This window comes from Equus quagga, chromosome 4 (assembly GCF_021613505.1).
Source record: "Equus quagga isolate Etosha38 chromosome 4, UCLA_HA_Equagga_1.0, whole genome shotgun sequence".
Classification (NCBI taxonomy): domain Eukaryota; kingdom Metazoa; phylum Chordata; class Mammalia; order Perissodactyla; family Equidae; genus Equus; species Equus quagga.
Window position 1 is genome coordinate 98,951,614 of NC_060270.1, and position 23,371 is coordinate 98,974,984.

The window sequence follows — 23,371 nt, forward strand, 5'->3', positions numbered from 1 at the left end:
ATATTTAGGGCAAGTGGTGACATGACCAGATTTGTGTCTCAAACAATTATTCTGGCTGCCGTATAGCAAAATTGCAGGCAGGACAATCATTAGGCAACTCCTGCAATAACCAAGTGGGGGATAATGGTAGCCTCAACTAGAGTAGTGACAATAGGCATGAAAGAAGTGGATGGAGTCAAGAACTACTTGGGACTTAGAATCTGCAGGACTTAGAATTGATTAGGTTGGTCTCCATCCTGAGCAAATGGATTCATAGTGGTGCCATTCAATAAGATTAGGAAGCACAGGCATCATAATATATTTGGTGGAATGATTATAAATAAAGTTTTGTGCTTATTAAGTTTGAGAGGTTGTGGAATATCTCAATGGAAATGTCCAGTAGGCAATTAGCTACACATATGGATCTGAAACACGTAAGAAAAGATCAGACGGGAGATATGATTGGATGGTCATTGCCTTGTAGCTGGTAATTGAAATCATAAATTGCCCATGTAGAATGTGCAGTAGGAGAAAAGAAAGTTGCCTGAGACTGAGCAGATGTGAATTTCATAGGCCCCAGACTAAGGCATACAAAATGTTCACTTCCTTTATTTTGGGAAACATTGCATTACTTTTTACTGCCTTGGTTGAGTGAATTCCTTTATGAACAGTTGCCATTTATTAACTGTATATTCTATAAAAGATGTTTACATAGCTTAGCAACTCAAAGGCTCTTTATTTTTACCTCTAATGCTAACAGACACTCAGACCATGTATGATCCCCAGTAGTGGACCTAGCCATGCTCAAATTAGAACTTCTGCTAACTGCAGCAGTGATCTAAAATGATCATTCCTACAGAAATAAGGCAAAGAGTGTAAGCTCTGAGACTGTCAGGACAGGATCAGGAACTTTCCTCCCTCCCCAGAGTCTGTATTGGAGATCCCCTCTTATATGTTCCCAGAACAACACAAATTTAATTCCATCCCGGCAGTTGCCCCTCTGTACTGTATCATCTGTTTCCTTGCCATCTTTCCCACTGGACTGGAAGCCTTTGATGGCAGGGACTGTATCGTGTTCACTGCTGTTGCCCAGACCAATCATAGAGCTTGATAGGTAATAGACTCCTTAACTATTTGCTGAATGAAGAGAGAATGGATGGAAAGGAGGCGTTTATGGTATTTTCCCCTCTGCTGTTCCTCAACAGAGTGTTGTGCTTGCTGATCTCCTATATAGGTCATAGCATCTGGTATCAGGGTCTCTGAAAACTTTCAATTGGACAGGAAAAATCAGCTACATAGAAGAGAAACCCAGTGTTATTTCAGACAATGGAACTACTCCTTTGGGGTCAGATCTCATAAGCAGAGACTCACAGGTACATTTCTAGCTCATGACCTTGGCAAGTTAACTATCCTTTTGGTGCCTCAATTTCTGTCATTGTAAAATGAAGATAAAACTCTCTTTCAAGATGGCAAGGCTGACTCGAAGACGTTTGTGTACAGCACCATCACGTGATGATGAAGGTCTGCTCTGTGCCGCACCGTGTCAAGAACCAGTGAAGATGAGCACATAATACATGGTAATTATTAATGTGGACCATACTTTAAAATGTGGGTCATTACTCACAGTGCTCATGTTTTATTGGTTTGGACAATCATGGCTAGTTGCTCAGTGCCAATAAAATGTAGCATTGACTTTGCATAGCCTTGACAAAGAAAGGAACAAGAGAAGAAAAGAAATGGAAGTAAAAGAAAGAAAAAGAGAGTAAGAGTGTTCAAAGTAGGTTTCTAACACCAAAAATTAATTATCAGTGGTTCCCCATTGCAGAGATGTAGGTTCCAAGAGGTTAGCAGATTTGCTTGAGATGACTGAAGCATCTAACGTAGGGAGGAACTAGAGAGTAGAATGTGAGGTCTTCATCCTTCATGCATGAAGAGGTTCTCATCAGGGATGGACAGAACAAGACTGTATTTTTGACATGGAAATTGCTGGGTGTTTGTCTTGACAAATCTTGTACAGTAAATCATGTGTAGCTATTGACTGACTCCCCACAACCTGGGTAACAGATGACAAATTCTGGAGGCATTAAAACAGCAATTTACTACGTAAGGGACATTAGAACACGAAATGGAGACAACAGTTGTGATACTGCTGCTAAAGAACTTGGCCTACCTTTTTCTTCTCTCTAAGTACTCATATTTCAGAAGGAGGGATGCATCCAAAGTACTTCAACCCACCCATTCGGCAAGCTTCACTTGAAACAACTTTTCCCAACCTCTAGAATAGGGTCCTTTGATGTGCTGGGAGGTGAGCATGCCCACACAGGTAACCTCACCGATAAGAAAGATTAAGTAGCCCCCATTCCAAGAATATGTCCCTCAAATTCTTTAGGTGGTGTAAAACACCCCTCATTTATCCAACTTTGTATGGACCTTTTTAAGAACACAGTCAGAATAAAACAGAGTAGGCACTTAAATATATATTGATGAATGAACAAATATAATAATAAATACATGGCTGATAGACCGAATGAATGAATAAAAGATTAAGATATTTTGTGGCCAGAGTACAGAGAAGATAGTATGGCAGAATATTAGTGTCCCAAGATCCATTTTACTCCTCTTCCTGCATACATGGCCAAGAAGCTAGACAACACAGTAGTCCACCTTATCCACAGGGGATATGTGCCAAGACTCCCAGTGGATGCCTGAAACCACGGCAGTACCAAACACTGTACATACTATGTTTTTCTATGATAAAGCTTAACTTATAAATTAGGCACAGTAAGAGATTAACGACAATAACCAATAATAAAATAGAATAATTATAATGATATACTGCAATAAAAGTTACCATAGATCTTAGCATATGATTTTTTTCTTAAGTCGAAAACTTTCACCTTTTCACTCAATGAAGCACTTTATGGCTTCTCTTTGGCATATCCAAATTGCCAGCATCACTACTTTTGAGCTTTGGGGCCATTTTTAAGTAAAATAAATTACTTGAACACAAGCACTGTGGTACTATGACAGTCAATCTGATAACCAAGAGGGCTACTAAGTGACTTATGGGCAGGTAGCATATATAGTATGGATCCGCTGGACAAAGAGACAATTCACTTCCTGGGTGGGATGGACAAGGATGGCCCAAGATTTCATCATGCTACTCAGAACAGCATGCAATTTAAAACTTAAGAATTGTCTATTTCTGGAATTTTCCGTGTAATACTATTTTCAGACTGCAGTTGACCGTGGATAACTGAAACCCTGGAAAGCGAAACTGCGCATAATGGGGGACTACTATATATTTCCCCGTCTCCTTAGTCACATCTAGATGTGACCATGTGACCAAGTTTGGGCCAACTTTTGCGATATGTGTCATCTTTAACTTAGAGACAAACTGTTTTCCTGGTTTTTGGCTTTTTCTCTTCCCATGGGCTGGAACTTTGACCTGACAGTGACTCAGCTTCAACCACGCATATGCGGACCATGCCTGGGGTGGGTAGAGCTATGATTAGTAGAAACATGGATCTCTGAATGTCCTCTTAAAGCAGAGCTGCCTAGCCAACCTAGACAAACCAGACTCTCATGTGAGAGTAGAATGAACTAAAATCTTATGTAATCCACTATATTCTGGGGGTTTCTTTGTTATACTAGCTAAGCCTTTACCATAATTAGTATAACAAGCAGCAGTATCCATGAACATATAGAAATAACTGAGGAGCATTGATAAAAACCTTGATCTTCTTCATAAGTAAACATTTTTCGAAGGTTCAAGGGAGATTCAAAAATAATTCACAGAAGTACTTCAAGGACTTTAAAGATCCGATGGGAAATAGAGAGAATGGGAATGAGAATATAAAACATTTGAGGAATTTTGAAGAATCAATAACATTTTTGTGAGAAACTTTTTATATAGGGTATGAAATAGAAGTTTCAAGATTTTGAATCTGGGGAACTGAAAAAGTAAATTTATCAAACTGGAAAAGTTAGGAAAGGAAGACAGCCAGTTTGTAGAAAAAAGTAGTGAGTTCAACTTTCCAAATGTTAAGTTGGAGATGCGGGTTTAAAAAAGTGGGAAAATCTTTCTGTGATTGAGTTCCTTTGGGTAACATTTGGTTAATAGGTTTCTTTCGAACAGAACTTCTCAATCCCTTTAATACACTAATGTGCAAGGGGAACCCCAAGAGAGAAGGCAGCGTGCTATCCAAACTCAGCTGATCACAGACCACGGTCTCAGAGAAACTGAGCTGGGTGTTCTTTTATTCTATGTTACAGTCTCTACCGAGGTTCAAATTTCAGTTGCTGTGGCAGTGCCATTCAAGGGGAGTGGCGCCTGGCTTTGAAAGTGGTTGGACTGATTTAAGGCAGTCATATGTTAGGAGAACATTCTAAGATTCCTGAATCTCAGTCCCGGCTGAGAGCGAGTTACCTCTTTGTAGAGATCAGCTCTGACATGCAGATGTAGATAGGGGAGTCTTGAGATGAAAACCAAGAGAAAGCAAACTTCTTGGTGGCCCAGTAGTCATATTATAAAACACCAGTTAGGGATGGCTTTGGAACTTTCTAGGGTTATAGAAGTGTTCTATAGCTTGATCTGGGTGATGGTTACATGGGTATATACACAGATTAAAAAACAACCATCAAGCTGCACACTTAAGAGCTGTTCATTTTGCAATGTGTTCACTAGACCTCAACTTTTTTTTAAAAGGAAGACATATAGGAGGAGATTGCCCTTGGTTGTCAAATAAAGCATTTGGTGGCTAAAGACAGTATTTAAGTCAGATTTTTCTTTATTGAAAAAATAAGCAAACCTCATCATCTGTGATACCCCATAGGCCCCCACTCAGGTTTCACACCTGATTAACCAGGATGCCTAAAGTGACTAGGGTCTGGAAATTCATCACATCTGATAAAATACAGCCTGAATAAGGATATTAATGCAGGTTAGCTCTGGGTATTCAAAAAAGAATAATAATATTAGCTAACATTTATTGAGTGCTGCTATGTGCCAAGGAATATAGAATTTAACATGCTTTAACTCATTTAATCCTCACAATAGCCCTGGGATATAGATACTATTATTATCCCACATTACAGATGAAAAAATTGAGACACAGTAAATTTTCTAAGTTTTATTAAATCTAGGCAGATTGGCTTCAGAACTGCTCTTTTTACCATTATGCTATACAGCCTCTCATCAAAGATGGCCATTTCCTTTGGAGTTCAAATTTACATAAGGATTATAATACTATCTTTTTATTGAGAAAAAAGAGTTTGCTTCTATCATGTTACAGTCTTCATTTTGTCTCTAGATTGTACTTTGTAAATATGCAATAAATATTTGGCAACTAAATTAAAGTGCACATAAGACATGACACCAAAAGCATAAGCAACAAAAGCAAAAATAAGGTGGACTCCATCAAACTAAAAAGCTTCTGCACAACAGAGAAAATAATCAACAGAAGGCAACCTACAAAATGGGAAAAAATATTTGCAAACCATATATTTGATAAGGAGTTAATGTGCAAAATACATAAAGAGCTCCTACAACTCAATAGCAAAGCAAACAAACAAAAACAAAATAATCTCAATGAAAAAATGGGCAAAGGACTTGAAAAGACATTTCTCCAAAGAAGACATACTAATGGCCAACAAGGATATGAAAAGATGCTCAGCATCACCAATCAACAGGGAAATGAAAATCTAAATCACAATGAGATATCACCTCACATATATTAGGATGGCTATTATCAAAAAAACAAAAGATAACAAATGTTGGCGATGATGTGGAGAAATTGAAATCCTCGTGCACTGTTGCTGGTAATGCAAAATGGTGCAGCCACTGCAGAAAACAGTCTGGCGTTTCTCAAGAAATTAAAAATAAAACTATCAGATGATCCAGCAATCCCATTTCTGGATCCAGAAGAATTGAAATCAGGATCTTGAAGAGATATGTGCACTCCCATGTTCATTGCACCATTATTCACAATAGCCAAGCTGTGGAAGCAACTTAAATGTTCATTGATGGATCGGTGGATAAAGAAAATGTGGTATATACCAACAATAGAATATAATTCAGCCTTAAAAAAGAAAGTAGTCCCAGGGCTGGCCCGGTGGCGCAGCGGTTAAGTACACGTGTTCCACTTTGGCAGCCCAGAGTTCTCTGGTTCAGATCCCAGGTGTGGACATGGCACTGCTTGGCAAGCCATGCTGTGGTAGGCGTCCCACATATAAAGTAGAGGAAGATGGGCACGGATGTTAGCTCAGAGCCTGTCTTCCTCAGCAAAAAGAGGAGGATTGGCAGCAGATGTTAGCTCAGGGCTAATCTTCCTCAATTAAAAACAAAAGAAGAAAAAAAGAAAGTAGTCCTTCCATATGCAACAAAATGGATGAACCTGGAGGACGTTACGCTAAGTGAAATAAGCCAGTCACAGAAGGACAATTGTTGCATGATTCCATTTATACTAGTTATCTAAAATAGTTAAACTCATAGAAACAGAGAGTAGAATGTTAGCTGCCAGAGTCTGGGGGGAGGGGAAAGTGGGGAATTGCTATACAATGGATATAAAATTTTAGTTACGCAAAATGAGTAAGTAAGTTCTAGAGATCTTCTGTACAACATTGTGCCTATAGTTAACAATACTGTATTGTACACTTAAAAGTGTGTGAAGAGGGTAGATCTTAAGTATTCTTACTACAATAATAAAAAAGGAAAGAGAAGTAGTCACCATATAACATATAATTAGATCATTCTATTTACTCAAAGCTTTATATCTCTTCCTTTGATGTTCAGCACTCCACTAAACAATAGGCAAATTCTTTTTTTTTATCTCATTCTTCCTTTGTTTAGCTCCTTGCTATGTATACCTTATCTATAAAAAAGCTAAAAAAAAAAAAAAAAAGATTTTAAATAAAGTTAAAGCCCACAGGTGAATAGGGAAATTATGGAGCCAAGAGCATTTAGTCAACCCTTAAAAGCTTGTCTCAAATGTCACCTCCTCTGTCAAGTATTTCCTAAATCCCTAGGCAGGACGAATCTCTCCTTCCTCTCTGTCCTTGTTTCTGTGGCGGTAGGTTATGTTAGCATTTATTACACTGAATTATTACAATTCTGACTCCACATAGGGAGGAAATATGTCATAAGCAGCCTTGTATCTCAGAGCCTAGCACTCCTGACATATAGTAGTGGCTCAATAAGTGATTGATTGCTGAATGCAGGAAAACACTTTTGGAGGTGCTTGGGAAATTTGTGTTATCTCCTATATATAGCAGCATCCTTAAGTTGATTGAGTGGCAACTGAAACGGACAAATACATTAAAATTAGGCAATGGCTGTTTGCTAATGAGCAATCTGCTTTTATAGTCCTTACATTTATTCGGTTACTAAGCGCAAATTCTTTCTAAAAACTCACAAGTGATTTTGAAGTCGTTGGATAATCCTTTCAATGTGTCTCTCCACGGATTCCCCTAAACACCACTCTCCAGCCAACCATCTTGAGGGATATGTTAAAGTGTTTCTCATCTTAATTCCTACAATACCTGAGTGATTAAAGCATTTTATAATTCTAATTTCCTGTCCATGAAGCAATCTAAATATTTGTGCCTAGGTTTGAGTTCTAGATATTTCCTTACCATTCTACCAAATGCCCTTGAGAGAATTACTGGGGCGGTACCTCTGCTACCTTGCCCCTGGCTGATCTTTTGAACCAATTACAGCTTTCTTCCCTGCAGCTTCTGAAACTTTCTCAACACATTGCTCAAGACAGTCACTGCTAAATAAACAGACAAGGCCTAAGCAGTATTTCTAATGCCCCAGATTTATCTGTCCACACCCTTGGTCTACCTTCCAAGTCATGTTTTCCCAATCATTACCATTCTCTCTCCCATTCTTTCATTTATACCTGAACCACCTAAAAACCCTGAATCTGAAAAGTTACAACAGTTATCAAGGTTCTTCCTTGTCCCAGCGCCTCAAAATTTTCCCTCCTCTTTCAGCTCTTGAAGGTCTCAAGGCCTCAATCTTTTGCCTGGACTTTGAACCACTTACATTCCTCTCTCCAAGAGTATTTTTTTCGTCCTGACATGGGATTCAGAAGATTTGCTTCTGCTACTAAGGCCTTACAGATTGGACTCCATTAAAAGTGCAATTCCCTATGCTTCTGAATCTCCAGGAAAAAAAAGAGAGTGTGAATACTCAGAAGACTCCTGGCAAATATGAAGAACAGAACCCAGAAAGAACCATGAGGTCCTGTTGAACATATTTGTTCTTCACCCTCTTCATTAGCACATTATCTTTGTGAGTGCCAGATTTGTTAATGGTCATTAATAGGAGGTAGGTCCCCAAGAAGTAACATATTCTTAAGAGTGTCATCTTTAATGATGGGAAATACCTAAAAGATGGGATAATTCATATCTCAGATGTGTAATATCCCCAATTCCAACTCTCCATCCTTTTATTCATGTCTACATTAGTGACTCTTACTATGTGCAATCTGAAACTCAAGAAGCAGCCACATCTAAATGTTTATTGGCACAAATTAAGGTAACATGAGTAATTTCATGTCTGTAACAAAACTTCTTGTCTCTATCTTCCCAGTGCACCTTTTCACTGAGAAACTGCTCTTCCCTTATGCCGTGTGATTAAGACTCAGTCAGTCATCCTCTGTCCATCATGACTGGTCCACAAAGCAGGCAGAGCAGCTCCCAGACACTTCCTATATATGAGTGCTAAGAATAATTGTTCTCTAATCTTCTGAGAGGGGAAACTGTACGGGCCACGTAAGACCTGAGTTGACCATAATTCCCACCACATGGAGAAAGCCTGCCTAAAAATCAAGTCAACATACAGGAAAGCAGAGCCAAGAGGTAGAGAGAAATTCCTGATGACATTATGTGAACATCCACATCCATTCATACCTGATTCATTCTGACATTGACCTTGTCAATCAGATTAGTCAATAGAATTTCTTTTCTTAAAGTAGTTTAAAATGGGTGTCTGTAACCAGAAGAAACTTGATTAATATATACAAATATGTGATAAATATACTATTATATATGAAATATGATCTTGAAATTTGGGAAACCCAAACTGTACAGTATAATATGCTCATTTAAGCTGCCTCTGTATTCCAGCTTGCTGCATCTAAACTGCTGCCCTGAGTTCCTACCACCCAAGCGCTAATGATGAGCTAAGAAACAAAAGCAAGAACCACCTAATTAATTCCTCCTCTGGTTTGGTGGATCCACCTACCTCTTGAATGAAGTCTTCTACCTCCTTTATATTTCTCCTAAAGTCATTAATATCCCTGCCACTAATGTACCCCCTTACTTTTACTGATATTGATTTATAGCATCTTTCTCCTTGACTAAATTGTAAGACCCTCAAAACAAGGGCTCTGTTATATACTAGTCTGGGTTCCCCAGAGCTCAGAAAAGAAGGTGTGCCTCAAAAGCATTTTCTTGGGATTTTTTGAATTGTCACGTGAATTATTGATTTTTCATGGCAGATTGCTTCAGTAATTCTTTGCGATTCTGGAAGTTTCATTAGAGGCAGCTACTGCAAAGCAGTTACTAAAACAGATTCTGGATGAAAAACAGTTTGCTGCTGTTGAATGTGGCCTCAAGCCTACAATTTTGTAGACTCAGCTTCTTCCAACTAAGCAATTCCATAGTTAAATATTCTGGGCAATTGTTTACTTATTTACTTCCATTCCATAAAGCTAGAATAACTTTGGGAAATGGAGCATTCTGGTGAATGGCTTACAGTTAAACTAAAATCCCTTCACGTTCTATTCTCATTGTTAAAAACTTTTCTGAAATGTCTATTTCCACCTTATAAAATAAAGAGAGAATATAATTTATTTGATAGAAGACATTATAGCATCTTAAGGTAATCATTTTGAACATCAATTCTCTTTGTCACTTAGATATGGAAAGTGTAGAATGTGGCCCCACATCTCTTCAGCCTCAGGACACATATCGGAATGTTTACTTTTATTTTGACTAAATACCTGATGCTGTTGATATATTTGAACTTGGTTCTCTCGCCTGGAAGCCGAGTGCAGAGAAAAACAAGCAAATCAATTGAAGGACTTGCCATTCTACTATACTGTATTTAGATGGCATAAAACTTCATGAATGAGGTCTTATTTTATATATCATACTAAACACACAGTCTTTTGTAATTTCTCAGTGAGCCAGAATTGACACATTAAGAGACACAAATTCTATTGTGCTACAAACACATTGAGAAGACCTAAATTTTCCAAGACACAAGGAACAGTGGACTTGCCCCTGGACTTAGTTTGGTCATCTATATTTGTTAGAGTGGGTGGAAGAGTAGCCTTCAAATGTACATTTACCTTCCATGAGAAGAGATTTGGAAAAGTACCACAAAGAGAACAGGAGAAGAGATTTTAGTCACAAATTTTTGGAAGCTAAAAAACATACAGATAACTTCACAGACTCAAGAAGCTAAATCCTAAACTGGCAGTGAGGACAGCTGAGAGGCAACTCATTTCACATTACAGACCCCTCAAAGACTCAGGAATTACTGGCACTAGCTACCTCTAGAGATGGCGTGAAGGTGGGGTTAAAATCAAGATGTTTGGTTCCAACTCTGTTTAAGAACTAGTTAGCCTCCAAGATCTCCTCCCCTTCTTGAGAGAAGGCCAGAGCTTAGTCTCTGAAGAAAGTAAAATAGAGGGTCTCTCGCTGGAGAGCCCTCGACACAGTTGACAGTGGGTGTCTTAACCTGAAAAGGAAAAAAGAAGATGTGTGCAATTTTGTGTATCAAATGTTGTGACTCTCAGCCTTTTGCCCCATTTGGATTCCTGAGCACTGGCAGCCTGGCATATAGCCTCCAGGTCAAAGATTACAAGAGTTTTCTCTAAGGAATCTGACCAGCCAAAAGAAAAGTCTTCAAGATAACGACATTGGAAGCTTTTGTTCGTTTGTTTTTTTGAGGAAGATAAGCCTTGAGCTAACATCCACCACCAATCCTCCTCTTTTAGCTGAAGAAGATTGGCCGTGAGCTAACATCTGTGCCCATTTTCCCTCTACTTTATATGTGGGATGCCTTCCACAGCATGGCTGGATAAGCAGTGCGTACGTCCGTGCCCAGGATCCAAACCGGTGAGCCCCAGGGCACCGAAGTGGAGCACTGGAACTTAACTACTATGCCACTGTGCTGGCCCCTTAGAAGCATTTTAATTAAATGGCTCACCCATGCACAGAGAGCTTTCAATCAGCTTTTCAGGGCCCCATTTTTATATATACTAATCAGCAAAAGCCTGGAGAACAACTTTAATATGAATACAGAGGTCAAAACCACAAGAAAAAGATAAAGTATAAAGGAAACAAAGGGTTTCTTTTCATGAAGTATAAAACAGCACATGAGCTATAATTAATATGCAGAGAATTCAAAGACAAATGCTGCAACCACTGAATAAGAAGAGAAATGTGTGTGTGTGTGTACATACATACATGCATATATTCAGAAACAACAACAATAAAAATCCTTTGGGAATTTAAATGATAGTAGAAATGAAAGCATCCAATGAATCAGAAGGTAGAGTTGAGAAAATCTCTCCAAAAAGTAGAGCAATATGGCAGAATATGGAAATAGAGAGAAAACATAAGATTTCAGGAAGAATCCAGATGGTCCAAAATCCGATTAACAGGTGTTCCAGAAAGGGAAAACAGAGAAAATGAGGAAAGGGAATCATCCAAAAAAAAATTGAGAAATTTTGCCAAAACTGAACAACATAATTTTCATGAAAGGGCTCATGAAAAGCTCAGCACGATGGAAACAAAAAGACCCAGACTGTATCAGACACCTCTAATGTAATACGTCAGATCTTCCTGGTCTCCCTTGTCTCTTTTTTCAGTCACTTCTATGGCAACCGGATCTGCCAGGCTCCGACAAGCTTCACATATGTCTCTCCTCAAGCCAGCACTACATGCCTCTTAACTCCTGCCCTGCAGCTTTTCTGCTGACACTAAAGAGTGTGATGCCCCAGAACCCTATTTAACGCTTACACATGTACTGATGTTCAGGGTAAACCTTTGACCAGTGGGAAATGGGAGCTGATGGATAAACTTCTTTCCTCTTGCTTACCTCAGATGGATGATCCTGAGATGTGTTGCATCATGGATGACAGTTCTGTGATATCAGACCAGTAACGCATCTTCATATTGGCTCTACTTATTTTTTCCTCCACTCCCCTTGCTGCTTACCCCTAACTTCTGGATGTGCACTACCAATAAAGAAACAGCAACTAAGCCTTTGCCTCAAGTTCACTTTCTGGGAAACTGATGTCAAAATACACCAACATATATCATCGTGAAATTTTAGACCTCTAAAGGATAAAGCATAAGAATAAAGAAAAAGTCCTAAAATTTTCTGGAGAGAAGAAAAATAGATCACATACAGAGGATCAAATATCACAACAACAACACTGGAAATCTAGAAGAAAATGAAACAAAACTTTCTCAATTCGGAGAAAAACAATCCAACTTCTTTAATAAGATGCTAGGGATAGAATATCTGAAGTGTTCAAACATAATAAAAGGAGAAATAAACAACTAGAGGAGATCTGGAGATGAAGAAAACAAGACAGTTATCAACTCCAGGGAAACTAAAAAATGTGGACAATAAATAAAAATAATTGTAACATATTATGTGATCAGCTATTTAAAATATTCACATACCATTACAATGTAAACACAATATTTATCCAATCAAAATTTGTATGTATGGAGTAAGGGTGGAGAATGTGATAAAGAACCAAATCTATGTATTCTCTGGTGGAAAGTCAATGTTTCAAAACTAAACACTCAAAAAATGGCAACATAAGCAAAATGGAAGTAAATATGAAAACAATCAACAGAAAGGTTTGAAAGTGATTGCCTTTGGGAGTGAGCAACGGGGTCAAGAACAGGGAATTGCTATTGTTTTGTTTTGTTTTATTAAAACATTGGAAAATTATTTCACTCTTTAAACTTTGTGCCTGGGTAAAAATTAAAATTAGGACTTCTGCTTCCAGCCCTTAGGAGGAAAAAGTTTGGCCTTACTGTCAGGACATACTCAACTAGAAAACTGAGTGAAATATATGAAACAACAATTCTCAGACATTGAACAACAGGTAGCACAGGACTATAATGGCTGAGATGGGAAACTAATAAAGTAAACCCTGTGAGTGCCTAGATGTAATTTCCAAAACTCAGTGTGGAAAGAAAGAACCCAAAGACACTCCATCAGTTTCACTGGGTAGGGGAGACAGAATTCAGAGTTCAAGGAGGCTGAAGGAGCTAGAGTGTGCAGGGAAGAGTAATGGAGAATAGAAGAGAAAAAGCTTCAGAAATATTTATAGGTTCCCCTTTAGTGTTGGGGTAAATGTCAAACTGCACATGCAAAGGGTGAAATTCTACAAGTCTGTGCAAAGAACAACTTCTAAGGTGATAAAAATTGCCAGGGAGTCACAAAGAGAACAACCCCAGAGTTCACACAGACTTGGGAATATTTTGAGTTCACAATAGCCAGAATAAAATATCCTTGTTAAATACAAAGGGCATTCAGTAGAGACCACTGAGGAGTCAACATTTAGTAGTGGTGATTAACCAGCCAGAAAGTAAAGTCTAGTCTAAACAAGCCCTAACAAAGTCTTTTAAAATAATCTTTGAGGGCCGGCCACATGGTTAACTTCACGCACTCCACTTCAGTAGCCCAGAGTTTCACTGGTTCGAATCCCGGGCATGGACGTGGCACTGCTCGTCAAGCCACACTGAGGCAACGCCCCACATGCCACAACTGGAAGGACCCAAAACTAAAATAGACAATTATGTACTGGGGAATTCGGGGAGAAAAAGCAAAAAAAAATAGTACAGATGATCTTTAAGAAAAAAAATAGTCATCCTTGAAAGAATGAAATTGATTTGCCAACAACCTAAATAACCTCCAGAACAAAGCCCAACAAACACTTTTTAAAGGAATACAGCAAAATCCACCAAATAACATAAAATTTATAGTGTTAAGAATCTAATTAAAATCACTACACATGTATAAAAACAGGAAATATAACTAATAACCAGGAGGAAAGTTAGTCTATAGTAACAAATCTAAAAATTACAGAGATGTGGAATTAATAAACAAGAACTTTAAGACAGCTATGATCATTATGCTTAAGAACTCAGGGGAAAATGAATACAAAGAGGAGGGAAATGAAGGATAGAGAAAGGAACCAAAAAAGAACTTGTACAGATGAAAACTATAACATCTGAAATAAAATTTCACTGGATATGGTTAACAGTAGATTAGAAACTGAAAAAAAGAAGATAGTGGACTTAAAGACAATGCAATAGAAATTCTCCAAAATGAAGCATAGAGAGGAAGAAAACTAAACAAGAAGAAGAGGAAGAAGAAGAAGAAATATCCTCTATGACATGTGGAACAATATCAAGGGGTCTGACGAGACAAACATTTGACTGAAATCCCAAGAGGAGAAAAGAGACAAGGGGACAGGTAGGGTGAGGGGGAGATATGTGAAAATATAATAGCCAAAAATGTTTCGAAATTTGAAGAAGTCTATAAACCAAGACTCAAGAAGCTGAACAATCTCCAAGTAGGGTGAGTATAAGGAAAACCACAGCACATCACAATCGAATTGCTAAAAAAAAACAGAGACAAGAGGGAAGATATTACAGGCAGCCAGGAAAAGGAGGCCATTATATAAAGTGGAACAAAGATAAGAATTACAGCAAGTTTCTCATCAAAAACTGTGAAAGCCAGGGGCCGGCCCTGTGGTGTAGTGGTTAAGTTCGTCATGCTCTGCTTCAGTGGCCCAGGTTCACAGGTTTGGGTTCCGGGTGTGGACGTATACCACTCATCAGCCATTCTGTGGCAATGACCCACATATAAAGTGGGGGAAGAGTGACACAGCTGTTAGCTCAGGGCTAATCTTCCTCAAGCAGAAAACAAACAAAACAAACAGGAAGATTGGTAACATATGTTAGCTCGAGGCTAATCTTCCTCAGAAAAACAAGCAAACACAACAACAACAACAATATGAAAGCCCAAAGACAATATAACAATGTATTTAACTTCTAGGGGAAAATGTCAATCCAAACTTCTATACCTAGAGAAGTTATCTTTCAAAAATGAAAGAATTTTCGTATAAGTAAAACCTGTGTGACAACATTGCCAATAGAACAAGAAAAAAAATTATATCAGGTGACTACTTAAATAGGGAGGACCAGAAATGATAAATGAGTAAATGGAAAAGATATTCTTTTCTCAGTTTTATATTTCTTTCAAGATAGCTAACTGCCTAAAGAAATGATGAAAACAATATATTTGGAGGCTTATAGCATATTTAGAAGTAAAATGTGTAACAATAATACCAGAAAAGAGAGAAGAAAGAAAATAAGTTATACTGTTGTAAATTTCTTGCATTATATGTGAAGTTTTGTGATGTAATTTGAAGACAGACAGTGTTAAGTTTAAAATGCATATTGTAAAGCTTAGAACAAACACTTTAAAAGATAAAATACAAAGGTATAGCTAATAAACCTCCAGTGGAAATTAAAAAGAAGAGCAAAAATAATGAATTAATCTAAAAGAAGATAGGAAAAGAAGAAGAAATAGATAAGGAACAGATTGGACAGAGAAAAAACAAATTGCAAATTGCTAGATTTAATCTCAAACATATCAATAAACACATTAAATGTAAATAGTCTAAACTCAACAATTAAAAGTCAGAGATTGTCAGACTGGATAAAAAAAGCAAGATTCAACTATAGGCTGTCTTCAACAAACTGACCTTGAATGTAAAGACATCAATGGGGTAAAAGAAAAAGCGTGAAAAAGATATAGATTGCAGATAACAATCAAAAATAAAGCTGGAGTAGCTAAATTAAAATTGACAATGTAGACTTCAAGACAATGAGTAAAGAGGTTTATTTCATAATCATAAAGGAATCAATTCTTCAAGAATGTGTAATAATCCTAAATGTGTATACACATAGAGCTTCAAAATATATGAAGCAAAAACTGAAAGAACTGAAAGGAGAAATAGAAAACCCATGATTATAATTAGAGACTAAAAACTCTTCTCTCAGTAACTGATAGAATATGTAGACTGAAAATCAATAGGTATAGAGAATACTTCAACAACACCAGTAAGCAAATTGACCAATTGACTTGAATAGAACATTCAACCAAAAACTGCAGAATACACATTTTCCTTAAGTGCACGTGTTTGATTCACCAAAGTAGACAATATGCTGGGCAATAAAATAAACCTCAATGCATTTAAAAGAATTGACACATATAGAGTATGTTCTCTGAACAAAATGGTATTAAACTAGAAATCAATAATAACAATTCCCAAATATTTGGAAGTTACACAAGACATTTATAAGTAACCCATGAGTTTGAGAAAAAAATCACAAGAGAAATTAGCAAATATTTTGAATTGAATGAAAATGAAAACACACATATCAAAATGCAGTAGTGTTTAGAGATGTTTTGTCTAATACGGTAGCCACAAGCCACATGTAACTATTTACATTTCAATTTTAATTATATAAGATTAATAAAATAAAAATTCATTTCTTCAGTCAAACTAGCCATATTTAAAACATTCAAAAGCCATATGAGGCTAGTGACCACCTTATGAACAGTACAGAGAACATTTCCACCATCACAGAAAAGCCTATTGACCAGCACTATCTTAGAGGAAACAATCAATCATTAAGTGATAATTTTGGTGGAAAAAGTGTCTGAAATCAATTATGTAATCTTACCTTTTAAGAAACTATGAAAAGAACAGCAAATTAAGCCCAAAGTAAGTATAAGGAAGGAAATAATAAAGATAAGGGTGGAAATCAATGAAATAGGAAACAAATAACAAACAAAACTCAACAAAATAAAAAGCTGGTACTGTGAAATGATCAGTAAAATTGATAAACCCCTAGGGAAGCTGAACAAGGTAAATGAGAGTAGACACAACTTACCAATATCAGAAATGAAAGGGCATTTTACTATAAACTCTGCAGACACTTAAAAAATAATGCGGGAATGTTATGAACAGATTTATGCCAGTAGATTTCACAAACTAGAAGAAATAAAAAAATTCCTTGAAAGGCACAAATTACAAAACCAACTCAAGAAGAATTTAAAAACTTTGAACAGCCTTATATCAGTTTAACAAAATGGATTCCAATTTAAAACCTTTTCAAGCAGAAAATATTATCAAATTGAATCCAGCAATGTATAAATGGGGTAATGAACCAAGACCAAGTGGCATTATTGCACAAATTACTTTCATAAATGCATAACATTTTAAATATAAATTGATATAAATCGTCACATTGACAGAATTTAAAAAATGACCCTATCAGTAGATGTAAAAACAAACATTTGAAAAATCTTAATACTCACTCACGATAAAAATTCAGCAATCTGGAAGAGAAAGGAACTTTTTCAGCCAAATAAAAGACATTTACAAACAATATACAGTTAATTTAATGGTAAGAGACTGAATGCCTTCTCTCTAAGATTGAGAATAAGACAGGATATCGTAATTACCGGTTCTCTTCAGTTGTTATACCAGATGTCTTGGCAAATGCATTAAGGCAAGAAAAATAAATAAAAGCATACGTATTAGAGAATAAAAAGTAAAACTGTCTTTATTTGCAGATGATATCATTGTCTATGTAGACATACTAAGAAATTAACATTAAAAAAATCTCCTGCAAGTAATAAATGAATTTATCAAGGTCTTAGGAAAGAATATTAATACACAAAAATCATTGTATTTCTATATTCTAGCAATAAACAATTAGGATGTGAAATTCTAAAAGAAAAAACCATTAAAAATAACATTTAAAACATTTATGAGTAAATTTTTCAAGAGATATCTACACTAAAAACTAAATTATATCATCAAGAAAAATTAATAAGATCTAAATAGATGAAGAGATACATCATGCTTGGATAGGAATACTCAATACTTTTAAGATGCCAATTTTTGTCAAATAGATTAAATGCAACCCCAATGAAAATCACTGCAGGCATTTTTGCAGAAATTAGCAAGTAGATTCTAAAATTTATGTGGAAATTACGTGGAAATTTATGCGGAAAATTTAATTAAAGTCATCAAAAGATTGTATCGGAAAAAGAAAAACAAAGTTTGAGGGCTCATGCATACCTGATTTTAAGACTTATAAAGCTACAATAATCAAGTGAGTTTGTTACTGGCATAAGGATAGACATATAGACAATGGGACAGAAATAAACTACTATATATGGTATCTGATTTTTGACAAAGGGGCCAAAGTAATTCAATGGAGAATAAAAAAGGCTTTTCATCAGATGGTACTAGAACTGGGTATCTATATGGAAAAAAGCGAGACTCGTACCTCACATCATGTGAAAAAATTGACCTGAAATGGACTGCAGGCCTAAATGTGAACCTAAAAGTATACCACTTCTAGGGAAAAATGTATGAGAAAGTCTTTGCAACCTCGGAGAAGACAAAGATTTCTTAGGACACAAACAGCATGATAAAGAAAAAATAACAAATTTGGCCTTCATCAAAATTTGAAACTTCTCTTTGAAAAATGACAAAAAAACCCCACCAACTGGGAGAAAATATTCGCAATACATATGTCTAAGACAGAACTTACATCCAAAATACTCTCCAAACTTATACAGCTCAGTAATAACAAAACAAACAACCCTATTAAAAATGGGCAAAATATTTTAATAAAACCCTCAGAAAAAATATACAAAAGGCCATTGAAGCATGAAACACTGCTTAACATCATTAGTCATTAGAAAAATGTAAATTAAATCACAATGAGATACTTTCTCTTCACACCTACTAGGATAGCTAAAATAAGAAAGACAGACAATGCCAAGTGTTGGAGAGAATGTGGGACTACTGAAATCTGTATATTTTTTAGGTGGAAAGCAACATGATATTGGCATTTGCTTATAAAGTTAAACATACACAACATATGACACAGCAATTCTACTGTATAAGAAATGAAGACCTGTATCCACACAAAGACTTGTACATAAATGTTCATAGCAGATTTATTCATAATAGCCAAAATTTGGAAACAATCAAATGTCCAAGATCTGGTAAATGGAGAAACAAATTGTAAAACATTCACACAATAGAATATTGCACAGCAATAAAAAGGAACAAACTCTGGTGCACACAACACTGATAATCTCAGAAACATTATACGGAGAGAAAAAAAGCCAGACAGAAAGGAGCACATACAGCAGGATTACATTTATATGAAACTCTAGAAGAGACAAATCTGATATGGTGATGGAAAGCAGGTCAATGGTTACCTACGCTGGGATTGTAGGGCGAGGATTGACTGGAAAGAGGTACCAGGCTACGTTTCGTGGTGATGGAAGTACTCTATACCTTGATTGTGGAGGTGGGTTAACGTGTATACATTTTTCAAAACTCACCTGTACAGTTAAAATGTATGCATTGTATTTTATGCAAATTATACCTCAACAATAATGATTAAAGGACTAAATTCAACTTAAAAGAAGATGACCAACAGAGAAGGAAGAGGAAAAGGAACATGCGAAATAAGAGAAAAGAAAATTGTGACCAAGTTAGGAAAAGGAAGAGGAAAGAGGAAATTGGAGGAAACAAGAGGGTAAAATGGAGAGCGTCTCAGATTATCTCTTAAAGGGCTCATTACTATGGGTTTGGCACTTTATGATAGCCCTTAATACTCACAATACCCTGCAAGTTAAAGATAATCACCCTCATTTTACTGATATGGAAACTGAGACCCTTGAGAAATCAAATGCTTTTCCACATTTTCATATTTTGTCAGTGGCTCCCAAACTCCTTCTCCTGCCTGTAACTGACATCCTTTGGAAATCAGTTTTCAAAGGGGGAGTTCTCCAGATGCTGAGATGGAGTTGGCACGAAGAGTGTTTATCGGTGATCGACGTCTGTGGGAGAGAGGAGGAAGAAACAGGTTGAGCAGAAAGAGAAGCCCAAGGGCAGTGCAGCCCAACAAAGCTTCTGCCAATGGCATGGGGGTAGCTGAAGATTGTATGGACCTTCAGAGTGTCCCAGGTGGCATCTGCTGTCTTGCAGGTCTGTGGAGGGGTCCTCTACTAGAAATTACTGACCTTTCACTGAAATGATTTCAAGACAAGAAGAGAAAGGAGGAAAACATCACATCAATAATACATTAACAAAACCAGGTGCTAATATCTTTTATGTGCCAGGCATGGTTCAAAGCACCATATATGTTTTAACTCGTGTAAAACTCACAACAACCCTCCGAAGTAGACATTATTTTTTAATCTTCATTTGACATCATAGAAACTGAGGCAGAAAGAGATTTATCTTCTAGCACAAGACCATATAGCTAGAAACTGGAGATGCTAGGACACTGGCTCTAGCCTATGCTCTGCCATATCAAAAAGACACCTAGCCTTTATTAGTGACATACTCTAGATATACTTGATCAAGCACCACCTGCAGTCCCATAGCTCCTTCTCAAAGAAAACCCACCCACTGAAGTCATCAGGTTGCTCTTCCATTTAAAACAAGAATCTTCTGATTAAACACGGTTTTCTTCTCAGGCAATTTGTTCTGACCCAGTTGGCCTTCGAGCCATCAGCTTTGCACATAAGAACCTCCTACGGTAGCTTGAAGCCGTGAGGAAAAAGTTCTAGCTAAAGCAAAGAGCCACCTTGAGGGAAATGAGAGTGAATTTACTTTGAATTTGAAATGAAGGGTTTTTGAATGCTGATACCCTGCCTCCACGGAGCCCAGATTGGTCTGTAACACAATCTGACTCTTGAATACCTAAAAATAGAGATAATTGAACACCCCACGCTGTGATGTGGGGCCTTGAAATTCAGTGCTGAATTCGGTGGTGGGAGTGCTGATTTGCATTAACTTAGTCATGCCCACCTCATCAACTTAGGTAACTGATGTTAGGTCCCCAGAGTTTCCTAGGAACCAAAGTGTTCCTGGGAACACACTAGACTAGGAATCAGACCAGGATTTTATTCCTAGTTCTGCCTTTAACTAGTTCTATAACCTTAGACATTTCACCCAGTTTCTCTGGGCTTCAGTTCTGTCATTGATAGACTTTGGGGCGTGGATTGGCTAAGATCCGTTTCAGCTAATTCTGCAATTCTCAGAAATCAACCAGGAAACTTAAAGAAGATTTGAATATAGGAGCTAAAAGGTTTTAATTGGAAAACTATCCTTCCTTAAAATGTTTTTCTGGGGCTTGCTTCCTTACTACGAGAGTTCAGTTCCTTTTCTTACACCATAATAAGACTTGTAAAGAATACAGTGTCCTCAACATTCCTGTGTTGAGATAAATGAGGTAACAGACAAGCTTCAAAGGGGTTAACATGTTGTCGGGAGGCAGCATGATTTGTGGGAAGAGTCGAGACTGAGAGAAATTCAAGCATAGCTCTGCCATAACTCAACTTACCTTCCTCATCGTTAAACAGGCTTCAATGTAATTGTGTCCTCCCAGTAGAAAGGATCAGAGAACAAAAAGAAATACGACATAAAGAACTCCTAGAAAATAAATTTTGCCTATAAAATGATTCGAGCTCAAGAACAAAGAAAACAGAGTTTACTTCACTGAGTGAGTAGGATGTATTTGGGGTTCACTAGATTTCATTCACATCAACAGAAGGCAGGTATTGAGCATGGTTACCTTCAACTCAAAAGACAAAGAGACAAAAGGGAAAGCTGAATTGGGCCTGTATAGACCAGCTTTCCCATTTTACTGTTAGGGAAATTGACAGCCAGAAAGAAAAACTGACTTGTCCAGTGTTACACAGAAAATTAGCTATAGGTCTATTACTAGGATCTGGGTCTGTATTCATTTATTCATTCAACAAATATTTATTGGCACTTAGATAGAACAAACCCCATCCTACTCTTGCGGGTAGTCAATCAAATAATCCCATCAATAGATGTAGAATTAGAGCTGTGACAAGTGACTCAAAGTAAGGCACATAATGCTATGAGAACATATAATAGAATTTGGCCTGCCCTTAGACCTGAGGAACTCTTCTCTGAGGTTTAAGCAGGCAAAGAGGGAGGAAGAGAAAGTGTGCTCCTTGTAGACAAAATAGCAGGCACAGAAGGCCCTGGGGCAGGAGTGAACATGGCGTGTTTTAGGAGTTTCAAAAAAAAATGTAGAGGAAACAATTCAGGCAAAGGTCCTGAGATGAGAACATGCTTAGAATATTTAAGGAATAACAGAAAATTCAGTGTGCCTAGAGCCCAGTCAGCAAGGGGAAGAGTGAGAATCTGGGAAGAGATCTCACAGGGAACAGGTTATCGGGTCTGGGAGCTAAAGTAAAGGCTTTGACATTGACTTTGAATGGGATGGGAATTCCTTGGAGCATTTTGAGCTCAAGAATCAGATGATCTGACTTATGCTTTGGAAGGATCACCCTGGTTGCTCTGTGGACATAGACTGTAAGAGGGTAAGGGTAGAAAGAGAGAAAACAGTTGGGAATCTATCGTAATAATCCAAGTTAAGAAATGATAGTGGCTTGGACGATGGTGGTAGTGAAAGTGGTGAGCAGTGGTCAGATTCTGGATACATTTCAAAGATAAAGACTGCATGATATACGGATGAATGGAATGAAAAGTCTTAGAGAAAGAGAGGGAGTCAAGGATGACTCCAAGGCCTTGACTTGAAACACTGGTTGAATGAAGTTGCCATTCACTGAACAAGAGGAGGCCACTAAGGCATTTTAAGTTGTAGGGGTGGGGGTGGCATGACCACATTCGTGTGTCAAAAAGATCACTCTGGCTGCAACATGAAGAGCGGATTAGAGATGGACAAGGGTGGATACGAGGTGCCTAGTTAGGAGGCTAAGTAGAAAGTCCAGACAAAAGAGCCATTAGTGGGCCATCCATGAAATTTTTCCTATTTTAACAGCTTCATTTAGTAGTTATAGATTTATATTAACGAATATTAGAAAAAATAAAACATACGAAATCTGTGACTTCGGGAAACTGCTTAGGAATCAGGTAATATCATACCTTAAATTTGATGTAAGAAATATATTTAGTAAACAACGGAATATTTGGCACTTGGATATGCAAATACCAAAGTTTGGGGAAAATATACTACATAATACAGCCTGTTTGATAAGCCTTGCTGGTTAAGTGAGATACTTTCAGCGAGTCACATTTTGAGTTATAAACCCAGCCCACAAACTAAATTATCCCATCTTGTCTTGGGAAATTTTCTCTACTTGAACTGCAGCCATATTTGTTCGATGTGACCCAGCCATCTGGCTAGGGCAAATGGGACCAGGCAGGGACCAATCAGATGCTCTCTTCTGGAATGC